This window comes from Myotis lucifugus, unplaced genomic scaffold (assembly GCF_000147115.1).
Source record: "Myotis lucifugus unplaced genomic scaffold, Myoluc2.0 scaffold_8285, whole genome shotgun sequence".
Classification (NCBI taxonomy): Eukaryota; Metazoa; Chordata; class Mammalia; order Chiroptera; family Vespertilionidae; genus Myotis; species Myotis lucifugus.
This window is the reverse complement of record NW_005879333.1, coordinates 358-6340: the sequence shown is the minus strand read 5'-3', so window position 1 is coordinate 6340 and position 5983 is coordinate 358. Positions and strand designations below refer to the sequence as shown.

General features: G+C 39.2%; 1 pseudogene; it reads left to right on the top strand.

Annotated features, from left to right (window-relative positions):
• Nucleotides 1–2001: 2001 nt before the first annotated feature.
• LOC102441422 lies at nt 2002–5441 on the top strand (annotated as a pseudogene).
• The last annotated feature ends 542 nt before the right edge of the window (nt 5442–5983 follow it).

The following is a 5983-nucleotide window of genomic DNA, read 5'->3' as shown; positions in this document are numbered from 1 at the left end:
ATAAATGGTGTTGGGAAAACTGGACAGATATATGCAAGAAAATGAAACTAGACCACCAACTTACACCATACACAAGAATAAACTCAAAATGGATAAAGGACTTAAATGTACGACAGGAAACCATAAAAATTCTAGAAGAATACAAAGGCAACAAAATCTCATACATATGTCAAAACAATTTCTTCACTGATACAGCTCCTAGGGCACTTGAAACTAAAGAGAAAATGAACAAATGGGACTACATCAAAATAAAAAGCTTCTGCACAGCAAAAGAAACCATCAACAAAACAACAAGAAAACCCACTGCGTGGGAAAACATATTTGCCAACGTCATATCTGATAAGGGCTTAATCTCCAAAATTTATAGGGAACTCATACAACTTAACAAAAAGAAGATAAACAATCCAATCAAAAAATGGGCAAAGGATCTAAATAGACACCTTTCAAAAGAGGACATTCAGAAAGCCAAGAGACATATGAAAACATGCTCAAAGTCACTAATCATCCGAGAGATGCAAATCAAAACAACAATGAGGTACCATCTCACACCTGTCAGAATGGCCATCATCAACAAATCAACAAACGACAAGTGCTGGAGAGGATGTGGAGAAAAAGGAACACTTGTGCACTGCTGGTGGGAATGCAGACTGGTGCAGCCACTATGGAAGACAGTATGGAGTTTCCTCAAAAAGCTGGAAATGGAACTCCCATTTGACCCTGTGATCCCACTTCTAGGAATATATCCCAAGAAACCAGAAACACCAATCAGAAAGGATATATGCACCCAGATGTTCATAGCAGCACAATTCACCATAGCTAAGATCTGGAAACAGCCTAAGTGCCCATCAGTAGATGAATGGATTAGAAAACTGTGGTACATCTACACGATGGAATACTATGCTGCTGTTAAAAAGAAGGAACTCTTACCATTTGCAACAGCATGGATGGAACTGGAGAGCATTATGCTATGTGAAACAAGCCAGTCAATGAAGGAAAAATACCACATGATCTCACTCTTTCGTGGATAATTAAGACCATTACAAACTTTCGAACAATAATAAATACAGTGGCAGAGCTGCCTCAAACTGATTGTCGAACTGCAGTGGGAAGGCCAGGGAGGGTTGGGGGACAGGAGGGAGGGGAGTAAGAGATCAACCGAAGGACTTGTATGCATCCATATAACCATAACTAATGGACATAAGACACTGGGGGGTAAGGGAGGGCAGGGGCTTGTCAAGGGTGGGGGGGGGAAAGGACACTTATGTAATACCCTTTGTAATACTTTTAGCGAAAAAAAAAATAAAAAAATAAAAAAGAAGAAAACAATCCCAACTATAGTTATATCAAAAACAATAAAATACTTAGGAATAAATTTAACCAAGGAGGTAACAGACCTGAACTTTTAAAACTATAGACATGGATGACAGAAATTAAACAAAAAACCCCCAAGTAATTGGAAGCATATACCGTGCATATGGATAGGAAGAATTAATATAATTAAAATGTCCATATTATCCCAATCAATCTACAGATTCAATGCAACCCCTATCAAAATACCAATGGTATTTTTCACAGAAGTAGAACAAATTATCCTAACATATATATGGAACCATAGAAGAACCTGAATAGCCAAAGCAATCTTGAGAAAGAACAAAGTTGGAGATATCGTGCTTCCTGATTTCAAACTATACTACAAAGCTATAGTAATAAGAGTATGGCACTGGCACAAAAACAGACACTTAGATCAATGGAACAGAATAGAGAGCCTAGAAATAAAACCTCTGTCCCAATTAAGCCCCAATTAATTAGTTATCTGTCTTAGTGGGACAAATGCAGGTGACCAGGAGTCAGCAATAACGGCCTATGCCCTGGTACTTCAATGTCTAGACAGCTGAGCCAAACCGGAACACATGAACACACAAGACAGAATTAGTATGCAGTCACACAAGGTTTATTTACCTATTCCTAGTGGGTCCTAGGCTCCAGCAAAGCCACCTGGCGATGTACACCGAAAGACGGACGACAAAGATGGAGACAGGTGGCCACAGTTGGTTCAGGCTTACATAGCAGAGCAGCCAATCAGGGGCTTGTCTCATGGAGTGACATGGAGTTCTCCTCTCATTAGGCAGGAGACATTCACTGAAGAAAAATCTGATGCTTATATAGCCGGTGGTAAACAACTTGTGTCTTATCAGTGTGGGCCAGACGGTGTGCCTTTGCTAGGAGCAGGGTGTTTACGCTTTAAGGGCTTAGGGCATTCACATCAAGATAGTGGGGCGTTCACTACATTTTGGAAGTTACAGAGTATTGGGGTCTTCACACAGCAAACATTTCACACATTAATTATTTCACACAATAATTATTTCCACACATTAGAGAGGTTTCCTTATGATCATAACATTATTATAACACCCTCACTTAAATAACCAATCTGTGAAAAAGGAAGCAAGAATGTACAATCGGGAAAATACAGTGTCTTCAATAAATGGTGTTGGAAAAACTGGACAGATATATGTAAAAAAAGGTCCTTCTCCAAACATGGCCCGGTGGCTGCCCCCTCAGCAGCTAAGGGACCATCCTCACCTGCATATTAAAATGGCTGTACCTAAAGAAGCCATCTATCTCTTGCTTGTCAGAATGCCAGTGCAGGATCTGCATGGTAATCTTGATTGAGCTGGTAACACTGCCTTGTAATCACATGATCAGTAATGCATGCTTCCAATTGCCTGTCGAAAAGGCAAAATCATGCTGTCCCTTCTGTTGCCACCGGGTCTCTTCGTGGACCAGGTACCATACCTGAAGAAAGTCTCTCATCAATAAGGAGCTGTGGACGATGATTCAAACACGCTATTCAAAGGAATGCAAGCTTATAGCCTCTGGATAAGTATGGGAAGAAATTGTTGATGACTTATCAGCCAGTTCATCTGTTAAGTAAACCTGGAGAATTGAAAAGAGAATATGAAGAGGAGATAAGCAAGGTGGAGGCAGAGGGAGGGACCAATGAGGAAGAAGCAAACAAAGCCAGTGAAGAGTACATACAGAAACTATTGGCAGAGGAGGAGGAAGAAGAAAAAAGGCAGAAAAAAGGAGAAGAGAAATGGAAGAACAGCAAAAAAGTGATGAAGAATGGCAAGAAAGCTAAGCATTAATATTAACAATTTCTATGAGGAAAAAGTCTTGGCTTCTCACACGAATTCCAGAAAATCTTATCCAGTCTCAAGCAAGCTGCAAAAGTAAACTAAAAGCAAACAAACAAATACTGGAGATATTCAGAAATATTTGTCACCTAAATCTCAATTTGGGTCAGCATCACAGTCTGAAGTTGCACAACAAGGTAAGAAAAACTCCATGTCTAAGGAAACTCCATGACAGTAGCGATGTGTAAAGAGCCAAGACATTAAGAAAGATATGCCAACACTTTCTCCGCAAATATGCCTTGAAATTCAAGAACAAGGTGCAAAGTCATCAATAGAGTCACCTATGTGCCAATTATGCGCCAGTGGTACAGAATGGTGTCTTGAAGGAGAAGTCAAGATGAGACCAAGCAATCATGATAAAGAATTATGTGTCATAAATCATGAGAGACCTGAAGCCAGAGTTTCCCACTCTAGAAAAGCTGTAGTTAAGCCTTATGGCAAAACAGAGAGTGGGTGTACTATGTCAGCTATGACACAGATAATTGGAAATAACACAGTTGAGACAGAAAATGAAAAATCTTGCCCTACTGATCAGTGAAGAAAGTATTTCCAAAAGAAAAAACCAAGAGTCTTCATTTGAAGCAGTCAGTGATCCATGCTTTTCTGCAAAAAGAAGAAAATGTCCTCTGAATCTTCCTCAGACCAAGAGGAAACGGAAACATTAATCAGCTGTACCCCACAACTGTTAGATTTGGAACATTTACTTTTTGAGAGACATAAACAAGAAGAACAGGACAGGTTATTAAAGATTCAAAAAGAGGCTGATAAAGAACAAATGAAGGTAAGCCAGCAGAAAGGATCCCCACATGAATATCAGTTATGTGCTACACCCTCACCTCCAGAAAAATTGCTAGATGAACAGAGAAAGAATTCCAAAAATAGGAACTTAAAATGACAAGCTTATATAGAGCATTCCAAACCTCAGAGAGGCCCAAAAAATGAAAATTGGCGACCTTTTTTTAAAGATCCAGTTGAAACATTCAGTTAATGTTAATGGAAGAAAGATTTCAAAGTCTACTAGAGATGATTGTAATGTATCTAAAAGTGTTCATTCCTTACAGCCTAGGAAGTCACAGAAAGGTATTTTTCAGATGTTTCAGAGATATATACAAAGTAATCCATGGGCAAAGGAGGGGTTGTTTTAGAATTTGGTAAAGCTGGATTGTGATGCTCTCCTTTTTATCATAAAATATTTATAAAATGTCTATTCTGCTCTGTGGGCACACTCATTGCCTGTAATTGAAGGGCTGTGCAATTACAAGGGAGGAATATACAAATGTACTTCTGCCAAAGTCAGTGATAAGCAAGAGTCTCAATTCTTTATGAAAAACTGTGATCTGCTGAGTTTGACAGTCCTTATATGTAATAGATATGAAAATGCCTGGACCAACTCCCAAGAAATCTTCCAATGCTATTCTCTTTTTTAAAAAAAATTCATGTTTTATGGCCTTTGCTCACCTTTTTGTGCTGACTAGTAATTAAAGCAAGATTATATTGTAAGCATTATAGCATTTTCTTTTATTTAAAACTAGAGGCCCGATGCACGAAGATTTGTGCAAGAATGGGCCTTCCTTCCCCTGGCTGCCGGCACCGCCTTTGCTTCGGCTGGAGCCACCTTTCCGCCTTCCCATGCTGCCCAGAGACCCTGAGCGGCTGGGGTGGTGCGGAACACCATGGTTGTCACCATGGTGACAACGCAGGTATCCCACCCTGGCCTCTCAATGCCTGTGTATGCAAATTAACCCACCATCTTTTTGGGTTAATTTGTATACTCACTCCTGATTGGCTGGTGGGCATTGTGAAGGTACAGTCAATTTGCATCTTTCTCTTTTATTAGTGTAGATGGATTAGAATCATGTGAAGTCAGAAAAATCAGAGTTTTCTGGAAAATTAGGATTAATCGACAGAAAAGAAACTTATCTCTTAAGGCAAAATGACTTAAGAGTTGGGGGAGGCTGAGTAGAGCGAACTGATAACTTGGAAGCATTGAAACTGAGTGGATGATCAGAAACTGGGTCCAGGATGGAGTAGCAGAGCATTCTCCCTTATCCTTTCTTTGCTAAATGACACAGTAAACATTTGGGTTTTACATCTTGTGACACTATAGTAAGTGTCATTGAAATAATTAGTTACTAAATTACCTGAAATTTTGGAAATTCACCTTTCTATTAATGTTATTTTAGAAAAAATGAGAATTACTGTAGAAGAGTTAAATCACAGTGTACAGTATATTGTTAAATCACAGTATGTTGTGGAACCCAAGATATAAATAACCATGTGTTTATTTCCTTATTATTTGTATTGGTAGTGATTTTTATTTGTGTTTATGGACAGAAATAATATGATACTGGGGTTTCCCCCTAAATTACCCCACAAAGTTAAATCAGAGGCCATGGTTCCATTTTGTGAAATTTAACTTGGAGACTATTAATTTTTGTTTCATTAACATGAACAACTTTAGCCTGGCTGGCATGGCTCAGTGGTTGAGTGTTGACCTATGAACCAGGAGGTTGCGGTTCGATTCCTGGTCAGGGCACATGCTCCGGTTGTGGGCTCGATTCTCATTAGGGGCATGCAGGAGACAGCCAATCAATGATTCTTTCTCATCATTGATGTTCCTATCTCTCTCTCCCTCTCCCTTCCTCTCTGAATCAATAAAAATAAAATATGAACAACTATGAGCAAACAAGCAACAGCATTTCTGCTGATGCTAGTTATTCATCCTTTTAAGGTAAAAATGCAATAAAATGCCCTAGAGCTAAGTCTAGCTTCAATGTGTCAATATT